The 23,442-nt window shown below is 37.0% G+C and overlaps 1 protein-coding gene across 2 annotated transcripts in view; it reads left to right on the top strand.

The window, feature by feature from the left end:
• The window catches only part of LOC134210897 (semaphorin-2A), a 367,095-nt gene that overhangs the window by 65,600 nt on the left and 278,053 nt on the right, over positions 1–23,442 (top strand). The window contains exon 1 of one of the 2 annotated variants that reach the window (XM_062687323.1): positions 22,613–23,338. The exons of the other annotated variant lie outside the window; for it this stretch is intronic. The gene's annotated coding sequence lies outside the window, so the exon portion shown is untranslated. Of the gene's footprint in view, positions 1–22,612; positions 23,339–23,442 lie in introns of those variants that run through there. 2 annotated transcript variants of the gene reach the window in all.

Below are 23,442 nucleotides of genomic sequence, written 5' to 3'. Positions count from 1 at the left end.
AAAGGTCGAAAAGAACAAAATGTGGTCGATAAAGAATGCATTTATTTTCAAGCAGAAATAACACACTCATATCATCAATCAAAGTTGAAGAATGAGCAATTTTCAAAGAAGGAGTAATTACTATAAACCAATATTATGAATATCTAGATAATTCTGTTACAGATAAAAAAGATTGCTAATTTGAGAAATGAATAAAACTTGTATTGCGCGAGACAGAATTGTCCAATACAGTTGGCAAAAAAATGCTCTTTTATTTTCCACTATTTTTAACAATTGAAAAAAAAAATCATTGAATGAGTGCAAATAATAGATTGAGATCTAGATTTTCTAAATGTCACTTCAATCTGTTTGAATAGTGCACGCCGCAGTCACGCAAGTGCGCGCATTAAAAATACACCGGTGTGTAATAGCTCCCCAGGCCTAAGCGATTTCATCGCCGCGACGGCGACAGCTTGTTGCCTCGATTCTATCGTTGGGTGGATGCTGGCAATGCTCCATTTACGCTTCCTTACCAACGGCGACAGAATCGCAGTCCCCAAGCAATAGAATCGCGTCGCGATTGTCTCGTCGCGTGTGTTTGGGGGAACCTTAATACACGCCGGTGTATTAAATGTGCGGCGTGCGCCATTGTGAGAGAACGAAGTGACATTTTGAAAACTCAAACATCCATCTGTAGTCATTGAATGAGTTATATTTAATTGTTAAAAATTGTGAAAAATAAAAAAGCAGAGTTTTGCCAATTTTGTAAGGCAACTCTGGTGCGGGATTGATTCTCTCCGTTTCAGTTTCTTGTCTATTTCGACCTTTTGTGCTTTTTGACCTTTTGATCTTATTGATCTTTTGTTTCTTTCGGCCTTTTGTCCCATTCGACGTTCTGTCCCTTTCGACCTTTTTTTCTCATTCGACGTTTTGTCCTTTCGACCTTTTGTCCTTTTCGACCATTTGTCCCTTCGACCTTTTGTCTTTCGACCTTTTGTCCTTTCGACCTTTTGTCCCTAACCCCAAAGTACGCATTACATAGTATTCACCAATCTTTACCTTAACGGTAGAATTTTCACCTTCTTTTTGATTGAGCGTCATTTTATAATCAATTGTTGATTTTTTGTGACTGATTTCTGTTTGTTTATGTAGAATTGTGATGCTAAGGAGTGAAAATGATGAGGGCATAAAAACAAAAACGTAGAGCGACGTAACAGGTGCATATTTATTTTAAGTATACCTACTGGCTGGCTGGGGCCTGCCTTAGTTGTGCGGTAAAACGTGGCTACAAAGCAACACCATACAGAAGGTGGGTGGGCTGAATCCCCGGTTCAATCTAGAAAATTTCCGGGTTGGAAATTGTCTCGATTCCACTGGGCATATCATCGTGTTTAGCCTTATGATATCCAAATGCAAAAATAGTAACTTGGCCTAGAAACCTCGTAGCTAGTAATTGTGGAAGAACATTTAATTAACATTAAGCTGCGAGGCGGCACTGTCACAGTGGGGATGTAATACCAACAAGAAAAAGAAGAAAATATTATCATGCTTCCCAGACTGCTGGGCAGCAGGAAATATTAAAATCGAATATGTAATATATTCTTACGACTAAAGTTTTTACAAATCACGTTTATGATTCAGTTGTCATCCAACATCCTATTTTCTGAACTCTCCTTAATTCAAATGCAAAGCTTTTACATTCAGGCTAATATTTCTGCATTTTATTTCAAATTGTCGAAACAATGCACACTAATCACGTCACAAGACATGGGACTAGTTCTCGGCACAGCTCTGCTCAACTCAAAACTCAATTCCGTGCAATTAACGTTGCATGCCGTCTTACTTGTTAAGCTCATTTGCTCAAGATCCGCATCTTGAATGTCAAATTAAAAATAATTCGTCTCATTTGCTAGGCCTTTCTTCGCCCGACGCGAAGAAAAACGTTGGCCGTCGGACCCCTTCGTCAGTATGGCAGGATGGGTCTCTTCTTCGTAGGGCTCTTTGATAGTATGTATGAATAATAGATAATTTAATTCAATTATAATTTTCAAGGAATGGATACCATCCACCATCCATGGTCGGAAAGCGCGTTAGGACAGAAATGGTGCTTTTTTATTAGCTCGAAAATTAGTTAACTAAATTGAGACAATTAGTGTTGGTTAAAAAAACGAAATTAAAATTATGAATTAATTCAAATTTTATCTTGACAAAACATTTTGATGTCATTACCAGTATTTTCACAGCAAGGACAGTGGCGTAGCCAGAAAATTGGTCTGGGAGGGATTTTCTGAATTGCATTTGATGGGTTGATTGATTGCAATACTACTCTTGGATCTCAAATAAAAATGATCTATGTATGTACTATAAGTTCTATTCAGCGGCGCAGCCAATTTTTTTTTATTTGAGTGGGTTCGAACAAAATTTTTCTTTATAAAATATTGTCTCTTTGGGTCTTTATGTCCAAACCTCCCCCTCGTGGCTACGCCACTGTGCAAGGTATTATTGTTCAAAAGAGGGTTGTGTAGGGATAGGGACAAAAGCATGAACGGACGACAAAATTATCAGTGAAAGAATTCATTCTCATGGCTTAAGTCCACGAGGTGTCAATGTCAACGAAACGTACAACTTCCCATTGAATTTTTTGCTACACTAAGCGGCGTCATGTATGTTTATCAATAGGAGCAAGGTGTGATAATTTTCACCCTCCATATGAACTTATGTATCACTACCCGCAATGAGTGGGTGTCAAAGCTTTTGTAAGACTACATCTTTTGTAAAAAATATTAATTTAGAAAGCGAGGCCAACAGCATTATAAGTCGCTTTACTTGATGTGGCAGGAAAGAAGGAGACATCTGACAGCGGCCAGGACCAAACTGAGAACCAAACGAGGCGCAGTGGTGTGACAAAAAAGCGGCTCAGTCTACGTTTCCATCATTATCCATTATGTCAGCCCCCAACACTGACCTCTTTTAAGTTATTCAACCGCAACGTCCCACTCTTACGGCCGCCCGCTCTATCTATCCATTTATTCGTGACTTGCTTTGAAGTTTTTCGTATCATAGGCATACGTACCTATCTTTGACAGTCAGGATGCTCGGTGCAGCTTCGCCATTGCAGCTGGATGAGATTGATAGCTAGGAAACACGGAGAGAATATTTTGAATACAAATTTTAATATGTTGCATGGTAATTAATACGATTTATTATACACAAGATGCCAGATATTATTAAGCTATCCATGAGGACATTCAGCAATGGGACTGAAAATCGAAATCAAAATAAAGTATGTATCCAATTGAACACTGCTAGTATAAGCCGCTCTTAACAATTTTCATGGATTGTTGTGTCAGTCCGGTTTAAAGCCGTCAAAAAATTAAGGTGAACAAAAATCGTCAGCTCGTTCAGCTGTCTTACAGTTTTTCATACAACTTGCAAAATCTGTATACGATTTTGGTCAGATTATAGTGTTAGCTACGAGTAAATTAATAGCACTTAGATAATGCCTTCCCTAAAAGATATAATAATAATAATTTAGTAAGTAGTATGGAAACAATGTTTTTATGAATATTACGAACAGCAACTTATAATTCTCTGTGTTAAGAATTTCAACCAATTAATGTTGAATTATCATTTTTGGGTATAATAAACATTAGTCCAAAACGATATGCAGAGATTTTTTTCACTAAAATCAATGGCTCACAACTAAAGAAAACATTCTAATCTTCACACGGTTTGCCTGTGACGGTTATTAACGAAAAAAAATGTCCATCCATTCTGAACTCGCCTTTCGAAAGATATAATATCCAGGCGTCTGCTATGAAAATTTCAAAATATTTCATCTAGGGAATCGAAAGTTATAGCCGTTACAAATTTATGATTTTTTGCGTTCAATATCTCACTAATATGCAACCATATATACCGTGAATTTCTTCCTGATTACATCCAAATAAATTATAATCAAATATGATGACACTCTGTATGATGATTCTGCTTTTATTAAATATGATAATATTGTCTATCCGGAATAAATTTTTACCGCTTTTTATACCGAAGTTGGATTTTTCTCCAGATACATGCAACTTTCCCAACTTCGGAAGTAGTGCGCTGGATTCGCCTAAAGATGCGCTAAACAACGCATCAATTAGTTTGCCAAATAAAACTTCGGAAGAAAGTTCGGTTCGGAAGTCCTGATTTCAGAATTCTAACGGTGCTACGCCGACAATAGTTGGTAACATAGAATACCGCGCGGAAACAATTTTGTCTTTCATGGGTACTGGGTAGTTAGTAAGACTAGTATAACCAACAACAATGTGCATGATTTGTTGTCAGTTATACAACCGTCATCCAGTTCGATTCAAGCAGTGGTACGAAAACGAGTTCCATTTGGAAAAAAATGGGAAAGGCTAGATCACACGAGGAAAACCGCCTTTTCAGAGAAGGGTAGACGAAAAGAGCATATATGCTCCACTTCGGAACGTCTCAACAATTTAACTGACTTGTTGAACTACGATGCATTTACTTCATAAATTAATGCATTTACTACATAAATTAACTGACACAGGGAATACTAGTATCCGACTTAGAACTAGAGGAAGGAAACCATCGCATTTCCATAAAGCCAGGTAAGAAAATGAGAGATTTTAAAAGACTGAAACTATTTAAGAAATATTTCACTGTCATGAGACGAGTTTAGTACAATTCCATTCAATTCCACCAAATCGTATTACTTTTACATATACGTATTTCGACCTTAACTGTACACACTTAGTTTTTATTTCTGCAGCTCGGCAAAAATCCGCACAGCCGTACGCCAACAAAATAAAAAGCTGATATTCCGGCAAAAATGATGTTTATTAGCTGATTTTTGGCAAATCATTTGCTGATTTTCAGCACTTTTGACAGAAATCTCGGCAAAAAACATGTTTGCTGGGGCACAGCTGTGCGAATCTCGGTAAAAGTTGACCATTTTGCTGAGATCCCGGTTAAAAAAATTAAGTGTGTAAGATCGTCTCGTACTTGACTCGACTCACGTCGAGACACTGAAGACGACCTTACAAGTCAACAGACTTGAGTCGAGTCAAGTACGAGACACTGAAGACGACCTTACAGTTGAGGTCGAAAAACGTATATGTAAAAGTAATACGATTTGGTGGAATTAAATGGAATTGTAGTAAACTCGTCTCATGACAGTGAAATATTTCTTAAATAGTTTCAGTCTTCTAAAATCTCTCATTTTCTTACCTGGCTTTATGGAAACGCGATGGTTTTTCTCTTCTAGTTCTAAGTCGGATACTAGTATTCCCTGTGTCAGTTTATTTATGTAGTAAATGCATTAATTTATGAAGTAAATGCATCGTAGCTCAACAAGTCAGTTAAATTGTTGAGACGTTCCGAAGTGGAGCATATATGCTCTTTTCGTCTACCCTTCTCTGAAAAGGCGGTTTTCCTCGTGTGATCTAGCCTTTCCCATTTTTTTCCAAATGGAACTCGTTTTCGTACCACTGCTTGAATCGAACTGGATGATGGTTGTATAACTGACAACAAATCATGCACATTGTTGTTGGTTATACTAGTCTTACTAACTACCCAGTACCCATGAAAGACAAAATTGTTTCCGCGCGGTATTCTATGTTACCAACTATTATCATATTTAATAAAAGCAGAATCATCATACAGAGTGTAGTTACTTGTCTGTCATAGACAATATTCACACTTTGGTATGATTAGGAGATTGAAGTGTAGTAATTCTGTAATTTGAATACTGTATTGTGGTTGTATTGTCTATTTTGTCATTGACATTAGAACAATATTATCTCTAACATCCTTTGTTATTTTTTTTCTATTATTCAAAGAATAGGTTTTAGGTTATAGTTGGTTGAGGTTGCAAATTGCATATTTGATGATAATTTATTTGGATGTAATCAGGAGGAAATTCACGGTATATATGGTTGCATATTAGTGAAATATCGAACGCAAAAATCATTAAATTTGTAACTGCTATAACTTTCGATTCCCTAGATGAAATATTTTGAAATTTTCATAGCGGACGCCTGAATATTATATCTTTCGAAAGGCGAGTTCAGAATGGATGGACATTTTTTTTCGTTAATAACCGTCACAGGCACACCGTGTCATAAAAAATATTTTAAGCTCTTTTATTTTTTTGTTTATTTTTTAGAGGAATGTATTCACGACTAAGTCGAGTCTAGGAGACATTGAAGACGATCACGCTGTTGTGGTCGAAATACGTATCTACAAAGATAACAAAACGTAGTGGAATTAAATGGAGAATACTAAACTCGTCTTGGAAGATTGATCCAAACCTTTTTTTCTACCGTGTTCGCAGTAAACAACTGATGACTGCCACGCCATCAACATTGTTAGCGATATGATGAACCGGTAAGGAGAGTGCAGAGGTTTTGGTTTCCCCGTACATGGCTTTTCCAGGAATATAAAAGCGAAGGGGGGCAAGTATCGTATTACCTCGACTCCGTCCTCTGCACGCGGTCAGTACCGTGTGGAGGATGACTGACGATGGTGAGGTTGATTGCCAAAGCGAGTTGGACGACGCGACGCGACGGTTTAGTTGGTCATTGTCAGTGCCTGGGCCTGGCAAGTGCTTACTTGCCTGGAAGGTGAAAAGGATGGTGCTGCAGGACGTCACAATTTGCCACGTTAACAGCTCTGAGAGTAATGAAGCTTGAATTTCTCGGAAGAAGATGTACAAGGACACGAGGGTATTTTTTGTGCGAGCTGAGAATTTTGTGGTGATGCCACGAAACGGACTGACGACCTCCTGACGGAACAGCACACCAACCTTTAGCACATATCAAATTGCCTTTGTTCCAATGTGCAAACGTGGAATGCACTTCAGCAAGATCCTGCACAAAATTTTCAGCATGTCTCTCAGTTCACGCGATATTATCCTCTACATGAAGCGGATAATTTCCGCTCGGACCAATCGAGATTAAAACTGTGAGAAGGACTCGAGCAGTCCGCGTACTGTGATTCATGAGGGATCTAATACTGAGTTTAAAAGCCATGTACATTTGAAAAGTTATTTTTTATAATTTTCTTTAATATAGAAACCGTGCGAATGTAATAGATTTTTACAGTGAAATTGTTCACAAAATCTAATTCTTTACTATCAACTGTTATTCGCATTCATTTGATTATAAATATTACATGGGTTTTTAAAGAAATCGCCAATCAAATAATCAAGAATTATAAGTTTTTAAGCCAAATTTGAGTTTTGAAAATATTCTAATAGATAATTGAAAAAGAGTTTCATTGGAAAATCTTTCACAAATAAAACAGTTCATGCAACGCACTGTGGCCTCCGTAATCACTGTGCTGCAATGGTCGGTGCTTTTGTTTGGTCATGAAAACAAACAAAACTTGTGGCTTCTGGCACCTTTTCTGGACATTCTTTGACTACCGGGTGGAAAACGGATCAAGTTTCAAACGATATTGATGTGGACAAAGGGAAAAAAACAAAGTGCTCAAGTGTCTGTCCAGCGGCTATCATACTGCTTTGACGAAAAAAAGATTCCAAGAACACCAGGCGTTGGGACAAAAAAAAGGAACTGTTTTGATCAATTTGTGTGTGCTTAGAAAAAGAGTGCATGACATAGAGAAAAGTGCTTGCCGGACTAGTACTCGAGTTGCGAAGGTGTTAAACATGATGTTCGTTATTGGATACCATTGGCGATCTGTCCTGGCGGGGTTTCGGGCAGCAGTTGTTCGTGTGTTTTGTGTTTGGAAATGGTCAAGCAAGTTTTTAGATCGTTGTACAGTATTTGACATGTGGAACATATCGTTTGTGATTATTTTCTTATTCTTCTTTGTTTTCTTTGTTCTCCTTATTTTCTTTATTTTTTGTGTGCTTAGTCTTCGCTGTCTTGTTTGTTTTTTCGTCATTCTCGTCCACGTTATATTCTATGTATTTTTTGCCTTCTTTGCCTTCTTCGTATTCCTTGTCTTCTTTGTCTTCTTTGTCTTCTTTGTCTTCATTATCTTCTTTGTCTTCATTGTCTTCTTTATCTTCTTTGCCTTAATTTTCTTCTTAGTCTTCTTAGTCTCATTGTCTTGTTTGTCTTCATGGTCTTCATTGTCTTCTTTGTCTTCTTTGTCTCCTTTGACTTCTTTGCCTTCTTTGCCTTCTTTGTCTTCTTTGTTCTCTTTGTTCTTTTTAACTTCTTTATCTTCTTTGTCTTCATTGTCTTTATTGTCTTCATTATCTTCTTCGTCTTCTTCGTCTTCCTTGTCTTCCTTTTCTTCTTTGTCTTCTTTGTCTTCTTTGTCTTCTTTGTCTTCTTTGTCTTCTTTGTCTTCTTTGTTTTCTTTGTCTTCTTTGTCTTCCGTATCTTCTTTGTCTTATTTGTCTTATTTGTCTTCTTTGTTTTTTTTTGTTCTCTTGGTCTTCGTTATCCTCTTTGTCTTCATTGGCATTTTTGTCTTCTTTGTCTTCTTTGACTTCTTCTCTTATTTTTCCAGACTTACTCTACACTTTTAAATTAGAGGAATTTTTATATTTGATCTTGAGTTTGATTAATAACAATATTCTGTACATAAAATTATTAAATCATTATTTACAAAGTCCTACGACAATCTTTGATTTTTTGTGAAAATCCCTAACAACTTTTTGTGGCTTACTTTACCACATTTGAGGAAATATATTATCTATTTTGAATAAAGAAGCATCTTCTGTATCATATCTTACATTGTACATAATTACCTTTAAATTTTTTTATAGGTAATTTCCCAAAATGCTATCCTCGGGTCCACATCTAAAGGTAATTGTCAGATCACACACATGTCATCTGCCGGTGACAATGTTCACGAAATCATTTACAATTCATCAACACAAACTGTCAATGGATACATATTAGACTCTAGGTTGGAAGTTATCCGCCCGGATCGTTTCCAGCTACCTCTTCACCGGGAGGGTAATAAATTACACCACTCCAACACTCCGTCGAAACACGGAAAGCCAACAATACAAATAAAACCCACATCTAGAACGAAACACTGTCCTCGGACGGAATGCGAACTGAACTCTTCACTGCGTGGAGCGACGATAAACACACATCCCGGAGTGATAGCCAGCGTTGTCGTGGCAGTAGCTAAAAGTGTCACTTGAAATGTCGAGGAGTTTATCTTCTCCGAATTGGTTCCACACCCACCCACATACTTCCTTGGCGTCCAATTTTCCTAAATCCCCACTTATGTTATGCTTGGTCCGACCAGCCAAATTGAAGCCCAATGGATTACCATGAGAGGAGGGGTGGGGATCGGGACGTCCTAGGGGCGGGGTGTATAGTTTTCAATAGGGCACTGAGCGGCGAGATAATGGTGAAGAATCACTGAGTTGTAGGGGGGAGGGGGATTTCATTTCTGGAGGAGAATGAATCACTTGTTGATGGCAAAATAGATGTTTATGTCCTGCATACGGGTGCTGAAAAATTGACCGCTTTGGTGAATGGCTGAATCGGTGGATAATTGTGCTTTCGCGGTAAGAGGCTTTGATGGAAAAGGGTATCTCCGAATGCTATAACTGTAGGTCAACGAAATAAATTATAGTAGGTCAACGAAAAAAAAATTATACGATGTACGACGAATAGCCTTAGGTTTCACGCCTTTCTAGAGAATAGAAGATTGTGGGTTCGATTCCCACCAAGACAAGTGGATTCTTTCCCGCATTTTTTTTAATCTAAATTATCCTTCTCAAGCACGTTAACATGCTCGTTAATACGGCTTAATCACTGACGAATGCATCAGACCGCATCGTGCTTTCGTGCTGTGCGGTTCTTTCTCTCTTTGCGGAAGGAAGTTTTTAATACTACCCGAAGCTATTTTTATTTCAACGGTGCTTCTTAGCGCTATTTGTACCCACTGATCCCGTTACGATCTTTGCAAGGACCCGTGCCTTCGTTTTACGTTGGACCCGTTTGCGGAAGTAAAATTCCGACAAGCGGTGGTAATCCTGCAGGGACACCGTTCTGGGAAAAAACCTCTTAGAAGCTCACGTCTCCACGCTCAGCCATGAGCATTAATAAAAACAAGAGGAAGGGGAGTCTCTGAATTCTCCACTTCCTTCAAAGAAACAAGGGTTCAAGACCGTCCTGCCAAAGCGCGGAAAAAATAGAAGGAAGCTGGAGTATTCAGATATTCCTTCTAACTCTAATATCGGAAATAATTCTTCTCCAATCGAACTGAGCAATCAGTTCGATTTGATTAATGATGAAATTGAGCAAATCGAATATACCTCTAGCCCAGGTGATTCGATTCATGTGAAAAAGCAAAGGATTCCGCCAATTGTGGTATCTGTTGCCGAGTTTTCTGGCTTCCGGAATGAGATTTTGAGTAACCTTCAGGGGATCAAGGTTTCAGTTCAGATTCCTAGGAAGGGTGACTGCCGCGTTTTGCCAGGATCCTTTGACGATCGCAAACGTCTTCTTCAGTATTTAACTGAGAAGCGCCATAAATTCTTCACATACGACGACAAAACTGAGCGATTGTTCAAAGTCGTCTTGAAAGGTCTCCCCAGTGATGACAAATCACTGGATGAGATTAAAATTGAAATTTCTCAATTACTTGGATTTTCACCAGTCCAAGTAATTAAGATGAAAAAGAAATCCCATTCTGGAACTTCCCAGAGGGGCATTTCTCAAGAATTTTATTTAGTTCATTTTAACAAAAGTGAACTAAATAATATGAAAAGTTTGGAAAAGGCCTGTATTATGTCTCATGTCCGTGTTACATGGGAACATTTCCGCAGGCCTGGGGGAAACTTCCAAAACCCTACCCAGTGCCGTAAGTGCCAAAAGTGGGGTCATGGAACCAAACATTGTCACATGGATGCTAAATGCATGATTTGTGGTGGAACCTCTCACGCCAAGGACGCATGTCCTGTGAGAGAAGATTCCAATAAATTTAAATGTGCAAATTGTAGGGACAATCATAAATCCTTTCTTAAGGTTTTCATAAAATTTCTGCCCTTCACGCAAAAAAGTTTTGAATTCCCGAGCAAAATTGATGACGGGAAATTCCAATCGGATCCCAGATTCGACGGGTAGAAATTTTTCAAACGCTCAAATTTCGAAACCAGTTACCGGTCGAGCAATTCATACCCACCACAATTCACAAACAAATTTTGCCGCTCGTCAACGGGTAGCAAGCACTTCAGTAAATTCCAATTTTTCCAAACATCGCTGCTGGTAGACAAAATTTCTCTTCTCAAAATGAGGTTTATACCCATGTCCCAACGGAAAATAATGGTCATGTTGCCGATTCAGGTAGCATGACTGCTTCCGATTTTGATTTTTTAACTGAACAATTGCATCATATGATTGATGCAATGTTCAAAGCAAATACCATTCCTGAAGCTGTTCAGGTTGGTATAAAGTACACACAAAAAATTGTTATCGGACTCCGTTTCAATGGATCCAAATAATTGTGTGAAAGTTCTAAATTGGAATGCCCGCTCTCTAAAGGGTAAGGAAGATGAATTATTCAATTACCTAACAGTTTATAATGTGCATATTGCATATTATAACAGAAACTTATTTAAAGCCCGGACTCTCCATTAAAAGAGATCCAAATTATTTTATCTACAGAAATGATCGTCTTGACAGCGCCTGTGGTGGGGTCGCCATTGTCATTAATAGACGTATCAAACATAAATTATTTTCTTCATTTGAAACCAAAGTTTTTGAAACCTTGGGAGTTTCTGTTGAAACAAATTTTGGACAATTTTCCTTCATTGCAGCCTATTTGCCTTTTCAATGCAATGGGCAGCAAAAGAATTTGTTGAAAGCTGATCTTCAAATTCTGACTCGCAACAAATCAAAATTCTTCGTAATTGGTGACTTCAATGCCAAGCACCGTTCATGGAATAATGCTCAAAGCAATTCCAATGGTAAAATTTTATTTGAAGATTGTTCTGCGGGATATTATACTATTCAATATCCCAATGGCCCAACTTGTTTTTCATCCACTCGAAATCCTTCGACAATTGATTTGGTTTTAATGGATTCAAGTCAGCTGTGTGGCCAATTGGTAACTCATGCTGACTTTGACTCTGATCACCTTCCTGTGACGTTTGAAATCTCACAAGAAGCCATGTATAATCCAATCAGCTCTACTTTTAATTATCATAGAGCTGATTGGGATTTATATAAAACGTATATCGATAGGAATTTTGATGTTGATATTCCTCTCGATACCAAAAGTGATATTGATAATGCTCTCGTATCTTTGACAAATTTAATTGTTGAAGCCAGAGGCATTGCAATTCCTAAATGTGAAATTAAATTCAACTCCATTATTATTGACCACGATCTTCAGCTACTGATCCGTCTGTGAGGCGAAGGCAACACCAAAGAACTCGCGATCCCGCGTTGAAAGTTATTTGGCGAGATTTGCAAAATGAAATTAAAATCCCAGAATAATCCACCTAGCGATGATGGCGCCTTTCTCGCGCAAAAAGGTAATAAATGTAGCCTTTACGCTTACACCTCGATGATGTACAAGAAAGGCAAAACAATTACACCGTCTAATGTTATGATAGAAAATATACACTAGTAGACGACAGATGGCGCTGCCAAAAGTTTCTCGAATTTCCTATGTTCGAATTTCGACATTCGGACAATTTCATAGTACTATGAAACTGAACGAAGAGCATACTTACGCCTAAATGCGTGCAATGCGAGTATCTTTATAGTACGATGAAACTCTTAATGGGAGCAAGCCACGGATAAACTTTAAAAATATTCATAGATGCAAGGCATTTTTCATAACACATTATTGTTCTATGTGACTATGTCTCATCACTATTTTAATATTATCTATTTTTTGCAATTTGCAATTATTATGAAATTCAATAGTGATCAACAGCGTTTTAGTCTCTTTCGGATGCAACTTGTTGCAAGAAAATCGGTTAAGAGTGTCTATGTGGAAATTTGGCGAATGTTTTTTATGGCATTTTGTGCACACACACACGCACACACAAACACACACACACACACGCACACACGGACAGACAGACATTTGTTCAGATCATCGAGCTGAGTCTATTGATATATAACACTATGGGTCTCCGAACCTTCTATAAAAAGTTCGTTCTTGAAGTGAAATGATAGCCTTTTGGTACAACTTTGTTGTACGAGAAAGGCAAAAACATTTCGCTATTCTCAGAAATACCAACTTTGAGAATAATGTCTCGAAGTTGGATCCCAGATCGAAACCCTTTTGGAAATTAACGAAAATTCTTAAAAAACCTCAAAAGCCAATTCCAGCGCTTAAAGAGGGAAATAAAATTTTATTAACAAATGGCGAAAAGGCTCAAAAACTTGCTCAGCAGTTCGAGAGTGCCCATCATTTTAGTCTAGGTCTCACTAGTCCAATTGAGGATCAGGTTACACGGAGCTTCGAAGACATTCTCAATCAAGAGAATGTTTTTGACCCTTCGTTGGGAACTAATTTGGATGAAGTGAGATCTATTACTAGAAAATTTGAAAATATGATGATGATATTTTCTACATACTTATCAAAAAAATCCTGAGAGCTCTTTATCCTTTTTGGTTAATTTATTTAACAAATGTTTTCAATTGGCATACTTCCCAGATAAATGGAAAAACGCCAAAGTTGTTCCAATTTTGAAGCCGGACAAAAATCCAGCTGAGGCTTCTAGTTATCGCCCAATCAGTTTGCTTTCTTCAATAAGCAAACTGTTTGAAAAGATTATTCTAAATAGAATGATGGTTCATATTAATGACAATTCTATTTTTGCTGATGAGCAATTTGGTTTTCGCCATGGGCATTCAACCACCCATCAGTAACGAATTTAATTCGGCTCAACAAATCTGAAGGATATTCGACTGGAGTTGCTCTTCTTGATATAGAGAAAGCATTTGACAGTGTTTGGCATGAAGGTTTGATTGTAAAAATGATGAATTTTAATTTTCCTCTGTACATTATTAAACTGATCCAAAATTATTTATCAGATCGCTCTCTGCAGGTAAACTATCAGAATTCTAAATCTGATAGATTACCTGTAAGGGCTGGTTTCCCCCAAGGCAGCATACTGGGGCCCATATTGTATAACATTTTCACTTCTGACTTACCTGATTTACCACCAGGGTGTCAAAAATCTTTGTTTGCAGATGACACAGGTCTCTCAGCCAAAGGGCGTAGCCTTCGTGTCATTTGTAGTAGATTGCAAAAAAGTTTGGATATTTTCTCCACTTACTTGCAAAAATGTAAAATTTCCCCGAATGCTTCCAAAACTCAGCTTATAATTTTCCCTAATAAGCCGAGAGCTTCTTATTTGAAACCTTCTAGCAGACATATTGTCACTATGAATGGGGTTCCAATTAATTGGTCTAGCGAAGCCAAATATTTAGGACTTCTGCTAGATCAAAAATTAACTTTTAAAAATCACATTGAAGGCCTTCAAGCCAAATGTAACAAATATATTAAGTGTCTATATCCACTTATAAACGGAAAATCAAAACTTTGTCTTAAGAACAAACTTTTGATTTTCAAACACATTTTTAGACCTGCCATGTTGTATGCCAATATGGACTAGTTGCTGCAATACCAGAAAGAAGGCACTCCAGAGGATTCAAAATAAAATTGGTGGTATAGGTATAGTATATACGTGGTATAGTGCCAATGAACATCCATATTGAATCATTGCAACAAATGTCCAACAAAATAATTTCCAATTTTAGACAAAAATCGTTGCAATCTTCTATTGCAACGATTAACTCCTTGTACCCTTAGTATAAAATAGCCTTTTAATAACCTTTCAAGGTTGTTGCTATATTGAAGACTCTTTTATCATATCTCCATTTTGTGGCCCATGTACCTTCCCACTTCCTAAGAACTATACCTAAGAATATCAGCCTGAATAGTTTTATAAGCATCAAATAAAGAAATTAATTGCTGTAGGTTGAAGTTCATTCAAATGTATCCGGGAGCTATTTTGGATTTTTGATTTTCTGAAAAAATATAAACAAAAAAAAAAATTCAAATTTGAAACAGAAAGTTGCTATCCAACTATCAACAAGACACCCGAATGGTAAAAATGACAATTTGATAGTAATTTACGATTTGTCTAAAGAAGCCCCGTACTACGGTAAGGATTTATATTTTTGTTTGCATTGGGAGAGCGTAAATAATTACGCAAAGCAAATTTATCTTTGGATCTAACAAAAAATTACTTTGTTTGAATTCTGTAAAGGTTTCAAGGATATTTTTTTTAATTCAGGGACCTCAAACGATTAAAATATTTGTCCAAAATTTAATTTTTTTAACCATTTTATTTATTTGGCAGGCTTAGTCGTGTGTGACACTTTGCGGAGCCGCAATTCTTAACTATGATACATATAAGAAAAACTGAAATTTTCAAAAAAAAAATGTAGCTCAAAAACGGCTTGGTGGCTCAAAAAAGGCAGGAAATATGTTTATCCACTTGCTTTTATGGAAATGCCCCAAAGACCTTCCATCAAAAATTTGTTTTTGGAGAGAATATATAGTGTTTTGTTGTACGAGAATGGCAATAATGATTTTTCTTCCTAAAAGCATAATCCATTTTGTTGTATGTTCTGGAGGTTTCCTTTTGAAACTAAAAAGTCATACGATATGGAGGTGCACCAACAGAAAAAACCTTATGAAATTTATTACTTTTTACTATTTCGTATTGATCCGCTTCCGCTTTCTGAAGCTTCCATTGCTGACGAGCGTTGATTTCGAACACTTCACCTTAAATACCGCGTGAGTCAAGTGATCATCACGACAGTCAGAATGACACGGATATGATAACCAAATCCTCAATCCTCTGGAAAGTTTTCCTATCATTCATGCTGGTGCTCATAAAAAATAGGGAATGAGCCAGAGCCAGTTGCTGAAATGTAACTTTTATGGTAATCGTCAGGTACTGCCAGTTTAGATATTGGAAAACATATTTTTTAAAAGAGTTTTAAAAATCGTGTTCATTTTACCTGCACCATCTACAGGGGTCGTACACTTAATACGCAAGCAATTTTTCTGGGATTTTCTCCCATGTAAGATTTTTTTCATACAAATAATTTTTCATTTATATGGTGCGTAAAAAAACGACAGACCCCCTCCCACCATAAGTGCTTACGTAATATGTGTACGACCCCATACGAATTTTGAAGGTTTTCCATTCAACGAAAAACTACCGGAAACAATGTTTATTTATTAACAAATGGTTAAGTACAATAAGAATATGAGTTAAATTGTTGGACTGAATGGTAAAACTGGCAAATAATCCTCGTTTTATGACTTCTACGAAAGTCCTTAACGTGTTCATTTTGCCACCTTGTTCTATATTGAAAGAGAATTAAGAATTATTTATATATTTTCAAGATGACTGGAATGGGTTGAGTCACAAAAAAAAACAAATGAAAACGCATGTAAATCTTGGTGTCTATCTAATAGGTGCAACAGTAGAGTACATCCCAAGTAACATTTCAAGGAATTCAAGGAATGGTTTTCAAGATCGAATTACAAGAACTAACAATAAAACCCAATACTACAGGAAAACCTACTGATGACCACTATAAGAGTAAGAGTAGGGAGGGCTAAGACCCCCCTAGCCTACCGTTATTCACGCCTAAACCTATCATAACAGTATATAAAAGACCGTTTCAAGCCGCCCGCAAAAAAGGAAATTTGCCTGGGCACTGTTAAAATTGTTGCTTTGAAAAATAGAAACAAAACTTTGCAAATAAATAATAACAAACTAAATAGTTAATGAAAATCATGATGAGAATGACTGCACAATAATTCAGTATTTTTTTAATGTATTTCCATGCAATTTCGTTCTCCATTTCCAATATGGCCATAATAAATTTCTATCAGAAAAATGTTGTTCTTATTAAACACCGTTATAAGACCTTTGCAATGTAAATATTCTTATTGGGGTTATTCATTTGACCACATTACGATTAAAAATTGTGGCTTTGATCGAGTTTCTAAAATAGGACTTACTACGCTCTTCGTTACAACCGTAGAGCTGCTTACAAAACCAATCGGCATTTAACGTTTGAAGCTTTTCCAGTAGAGGTTTATTGATAGCAATAAGATCTCCAATCAATCTGAGCATCTAGCCATGGTGACTGCTCTCGTAAATTCACTATAAGAATTAAATAAATCCAACATGCATGGAAATTGTTACTTGGGAAGTGACATTTGGACAAATCAAGTATCCGAAAATTATTCATATTTGCAAAAATAGGAGTTAACCGCGGTGAAGGTTGCTACTCGGACTCTGGTGGCTTTTCCGCAAACGTGACACTTAAGGGGCTGTCCACAAACCACGTAGACCGAAATTTCACATTTTCAAACCCCCCCGTCCCCCCTCGTAGACTTTCGTAGACTTTTACGAAACCCCTTTCCCACCCTTTGAAGTCTACGGTGACTTTTCTAAATTTTACAAAATATAATATGCGATTTTAAAAATATGGAGATCAACCACGTTCTAAGAAATTCAGCTACCGTTTCAACTACTTAGAATGCTTGTAGAATATATTGAATGTATCTGTAGGCAAGAAGTCTAAAATATGAGAGACCTTTTTAAAAGATTTTGCTCTATGACCTCCAGACTGCCGATGAAAGCGATGACCCATTCTCACCCCCCAGACTCATTGTCACCTCCGATGGCGGTATTCAAAAAAATTTCAGTATGTAAATATTACAATAAAAACATAAAAATTAAACTGAACAAAATCAAAAAGCAATTTAAAACGTAATTAAATTTAATCCTTTGTCCATAGCTCCCGAAACCAAATCTCAAAGCCAATTTACCTTCTGTTGAGCTCGATTCCTCATGAAGGTGTGCGCCACCGCCGCCGACACTTTTGCATAACCTTTCAAATGAAGACCAAACAAAACTTTTCCTTAGGCGTGCCATTGCCTTAAATGTGTAACGCATCTGAACTATAATTCTCCACGGACGGTTCAAATTAGTAGAAAACCGAACAATCTTCAGAACTTCGAAAAATTTCGAGTTGAAATTCCGAGAGTGCCAATAAGTTTTCCGTGGAAATATCGTAGAATTTCCTGATAAATAACCTTTAAAGATTTCCGATAATACTCCAAAGAACTTTCCGTGAAAATGTCGATGCTTTTCTTATAAATTCCATGCAATATCTTGTTGAATAATCATCCGTAATATAAAAAATCCAAAAGTTTATTATTAGTTATTAGTTATTTTCAGTGAAAATTTAAATTTATTTCCCGAGGTAATTTAAAATATAAACGAACACTTCGGAATATTTTCCGTGGTTTTTTTTGAAATTTGAATTTCCTACGATGTTTTTAAATTTCTGTTTCAAATTTGGAGCAATTTCCACATTCCAAAGAATTTTCCGAATAATTTTCGATGGAAATTATGAAGAATTTCCAGTTGAAATTTTGGTGAATTTCTAGTAAAAATTTCGAATAATTTTTTGTGAAAATAATAAAGGCTATCTTACAATTTGAAAATTGAAAATATTTTATTTGTTTTTGGTGGGAAACTCGAATAATTTGTCATGGAAATTTTCAACCATTTCTATAGCAATTCCGAAGTTTTTCCATCAATAATTCCAAAGAATTTGCATTAGAACTCCCGAATAAATTGCCTTAAATTTTCTAATAATTTCCCATAGACATTTCGAAGAGTTTCGCATATATGTCTAAAGAATTCCTCGCAAAAATTCCGAAGAATTACCGAAATTATCCCAGGGACTTCCTTGAAAATCGCCAGTGGAAATTCTGAAGGGTTTCTCGTGGAAATTTTGGAGAATTCACCTTACAAGTTTTAAAGAATGGCTTTTGGAAATTCAAATGACATTTTCTTTGATATTCCAAAATGCTTTGTAAATTCCAAAGAATTTTCCGTTGAAGTACGACATAATTTCCCGTGAAAATTCTTAAGAATCACTTGTCGTTTCCATAGAAGTTCCTTCCAAAAATCAAAAGATATTCTAGTAGAATCTGCAATAAATCCGAGTGGAAATAAAAAAAAACCCTGAATCATCCACCTAGCGGTGATGGTGCCTTTCTCGTGCATTATAAAAATAGTATTTTGGCCATTACTTTTGAGCCCATAGTCCGATCTGACCAATTTTCAATAGGAAACAATGGTAGAGTATCCTGCGTCGAATGCAACTTGTTGCGAGTAAATCGGTTAAGGATAAGTACCTGAAAAATGAGTGACATTTTTTTTTGGGTGGGTGCGCACAGACACACACACATACACACACACATACACACAGACATCACCTCAATTCGTCGAGCTGAGTCGATCGGTATATAACACTATGGGTCTCCGGGCCTTCTATAAAAAGTTTGTTTTTGAAGCGATCATATAGCCTTTACCGTATACTTAGTATACGAGAAAGGCAAAAATCGAAAGTTTTTATAGAATATTTTGCAGAATTTTCCTGCTTATCATAGAAGAATTTCCAGGTGAAATCCATGATAGTTTTAAGCCGTAGTTTAGCCAAACAAAACCTTAAAAATGAAACAAGTGAACTTTCCGCAAAGCTGCTGCATAAATTGTCATCCAAAAAATAAAAAAAATAATAAAGTCTACGTGGACTTTTGGTATACCCCCGCCCGTCGTAGTCTAACGTATACTTTTTCGAAACCCCTCCTACCCCCTCAAGAGTCTACGTGGTTTATGGACAGCCCCTAAGTGGTCTTTTTGTGTAGGGGCTATCACGCCTATCATGTAGAGAATAGAAGGTTGGGGGTTCGAGGATTCTTTGTCGTGAATTTCGTATCAATTTGTCTTCGAAATGGACAAATTGATATGAAATTTTCGAAAAAGAATCCACATGTCAGCCAAGATATTTAATAAAAAAATAATTTTCGTTCGAGTTGCCGGATAATATGCCATTAATTGAAAATTAATCTGCTAAGCCAGTGGAGATATATCAGCTTCCACACTGATATTCTTCCCTCCCCTTCATACGGGAGCTTGGCAGAAGGAAGGTCGTGTGATATGTGCCATCACAAATATTGCCCTCTGCTCGCTTTCAAATCGACTTCTATAAAAAAAAATCTTCATACCTGCCGTATCCTAACGGAACTATCAAATCTGAACTTCCGTGTCTAATTCTATCATGAACATGTATGTACGTCCAAGTTTGGAAGATGATATTAGCATTTCCATATCACTGCTAAATATGTTTTATTTTTATTTTCTTAGCTTACGGTGTCTTTGTCCGAAGAGGCTTATTTAAAAAAAATAGTATCTCTAAAACACTCACTACACGAAAGTGTAGGTTTTCCTCTTTCACGTAGGTGCATTTATAAAATGTTCTACCGGGGGTCATTTTTCCATACATCATTTGGCTATCATTTGAGATGTCTATGGTGAAAAATAGTGAAAAAAAATGTTCTAGATCCCCCGATAGAAAATTTTAGTTTGCCTACTATATGAAAGAGGAGAGCATATACTTTCGCGTGGTGGGTGTTTCAAAGATACTAATTTTTGAAAAAATATTATTTCCCAATAGTCACGCTTAAACTTTCACCTTATTTGCACACATTAGTTCTCCTGATTGCAGCAAGTTCAGAAACATAATTGTTTAACGATACAAACATTCCTGTTCTATTAGACTACCAGCTTCGATCTGCTTCAAAAAAGATTGAAGCATTTTAGAACTACATCAAATAGTGCACATGCACACAAATCCAATGAAATTTCAAACGATCACTCTTTTAAAAAAATTTGAGTCAATCTCAAGGCATAATCTATAGGCAAAACAGTTGATCAAATTTCTAAGGAGCTTTTTTGTTTTCGCTACTCAATATAATTCTGCCACCAAAAGATATCCTTGTTTTGCCCTTACAGTTGGAGAACTTATATCTGAACATTGTATATTTAAATAGACGACGGTGTTTTTTAGGCTCTTTCGGTCTTTATGATAAGCTAAAATTCGCAAAACCCGTTTTAGCTTGTCATAAAGGCTGGAAGAACCGAAGAAACACCGTCGTTGATTAATAATCACAGTCGAATGCAACAATTATATTTAAATAAAGCTGTTGATTAAGATAGAACAGAACTTACCCCTTTTGAAAACTGTTTGAATTATTACAAGTGAAATTGGAATCTGAATATGCATAATCGTGCGAATTTGAAACTATGAGAAATTCACGTGGAATCTCATGTATTGTCAAGATATCCTAGAAATCCTTTATAAATACCTGGAACTCATGATATTTAATAATAATCCTTTCTGGACCTTTTTCAAAACTATAAAACTAAAAAATCTTTGTTGCAAGGACTGAAAAATCTACAAAGCATTCGAATTTGGTGAAAATATTTGAACAAAACTTTGTTAACATTTTTGCTCACAATAAGAATTATTTTTATATTCCTCACAAGGCAATTTTCCGATACCTACCGAGATAAATTAGGAATTAATATCATATATCCTTATAAGGATCATAAGAGAACTCTTTTGTGCCTGCCTGATGTTTAATTAAAATGTTATATTTTTTGGATAACTAAAACTATTTTAGATTAAGGAATCTCTTCGTATCAGAAAACATTTCTCTTGAAGCACAATCCAGATCGATTTGGTTGCTTCTCGAGTCTGATAGTCTCTTTGGAAAAATCTCTCACCTATTCAGAAAACCAAACCTCTATTTTATTTTTATAACATTTTGAAGCGGCTTTTTAACGTAATCTAAAACAGAAAACCCATGTTATTCTGGAATTTAATATTTTTTGATGATTCAAAAAAAGGTTTTACGATACCAAATTTTTGTTCATCGGTATTTAAGTACACAGGATTCTGTTTTTACACGATTTTTTTTTTTTCGCTCGTATTTTTGATCGTGTAACTTCAATTTTCCACCAGCATAAATCAAAGAAAAATCACATGGTAATCAATATGTGTTAAATATTTGGGATGAGTGCAAAATTGAGAAAATGTAAATCGTGTAGAAACAGAATCCAGTGTATCTCAAAACATTTTCTAATGTCATTTGTATGGTAACTTACGTTCTGTTAGTAAGCTCAAGGAACAACTTTTTTTTTAAAGAATTCCATGTATCTACACAATATAGCGCATCCTCAATATTGCCACCAAATCGCAATCAGTCAAACAAAACTCCTTTCCTATCTATCTGGCCTATAGCGTTCATTTATGTGTTGTAGATCACATTCGGTACACATTCATGAAACATAAACGGGAAGGGAAGTTCATTTCATCCAACCGTTCGCATCTGAAGCGTTTGTGTCACAGTTTCAGTGACCTTTCTTTCAAAGATATCTACAGCAGCTCGTTTCCATTGAACGAACACCGAATGAACCGACTACAAAACAAACGGAGAAACAGGAATCGGGAAACCGCTAAAATAGACGGACTGCGACTGGCACAGCCACACGCAGCATTCATGCTTCCATGCTGCATTCGGCACCGTCTCGGCTGGTTCATCCGTTAACTCACCGGGGGAAGCAAAGCATTTCTCGAATCGAAATTTTCTTTCCCGTGTTCGGCCGTTCTGCTCATATGGACCCGAACGAGTGGCAGCTCGTTCCCGGTTCCGTGAATGTGTTGGCTGGATGGCGAACATAAAGGCGCTTTAGTTTACTCTGAACTTCGGTCGGTAACGGACGCGTATGACGGAGAACTGCCGTTGCATCGGTCTCACTCGGTGTTTCACAGTCCGGATTTTAGCCACAGTGTATTTATGTTGGCAGTGTCTCGAGTCTGAGAAAAACCTGCCCAATAGCATCGTCGGTCGCTGCCCGCCATCGCCACCAAACGCGGCTGGTTCTGCTGCGAGGGCCGTGCGAACATACACACACGGCGTGTTTGCACTATTCCACTCTGTTTGTTGTGTTTAGCCCGGGAGAGGACGCTGTGTGTTTCGGTGGTCTCTGACGATTGTTGAGTCTTTGGGATTATAGTTCGACCTGATTGCGATTCACTGTTCTTAGTTGGGTGCAGCCGTTTTCGTTGGCGATTTGGAGGTTTTGATTGAGCTGTGGATGTTCGACAGACCGCAACGGGTGGACGCGGATCGTGTGTCGCATCGTCACTGGCAAAGTTACTGTGGCTGAAGAGATATTGTGACAGATCCAGACGGTGATGTGAGAAGAGCACTAAAGATAACCAAATGAATGGATGAAATGCAAAAAGTTTATGTGAGTGAGATCGCAAGAAGATGCTGCTGTAGTGCCGATAGAGAAGATAAGCTCAAGCAATAAAAGTTTGCCAGAGCAAGAAAAAATGCACAAAGTGTGAAAATAATGCAAAAAGTTACAATCATGGTGATCACAGCGCGCTTTGTACTGGAAAGTGGAAAATAAAATAGCTTCAAAGTATGTAATTTCCGGCATATCTATGTGACTCTGTATATTTTTCGGAGGAAGTTCAACAGCATTCACAGGAAACAAGATAGTTGTACCGAGTCGGCCGAAGAGGC

This window comes from Armigeres subalbatus, chromosome 2 (genome assembly GCF_024139115.2).
Source record: "Armigeres subalbatus isolate Guangzhou_Male chromosome 2, GZ_Asu_2, whole genome shotgun sequence".
Classification (NCBI taxonomy): domain Eukaryota; kingdom Metazoa; phylum Arthropoda; class Insecta; order Diptera; family Culicidae; genus Armigeres; species Armigeres subalbatus.
The sequence above is the reverse complement of the archived record's forward strand: the minus strand, read 5'-3'. Positions and strand labels throughout refer to the sequence as shown.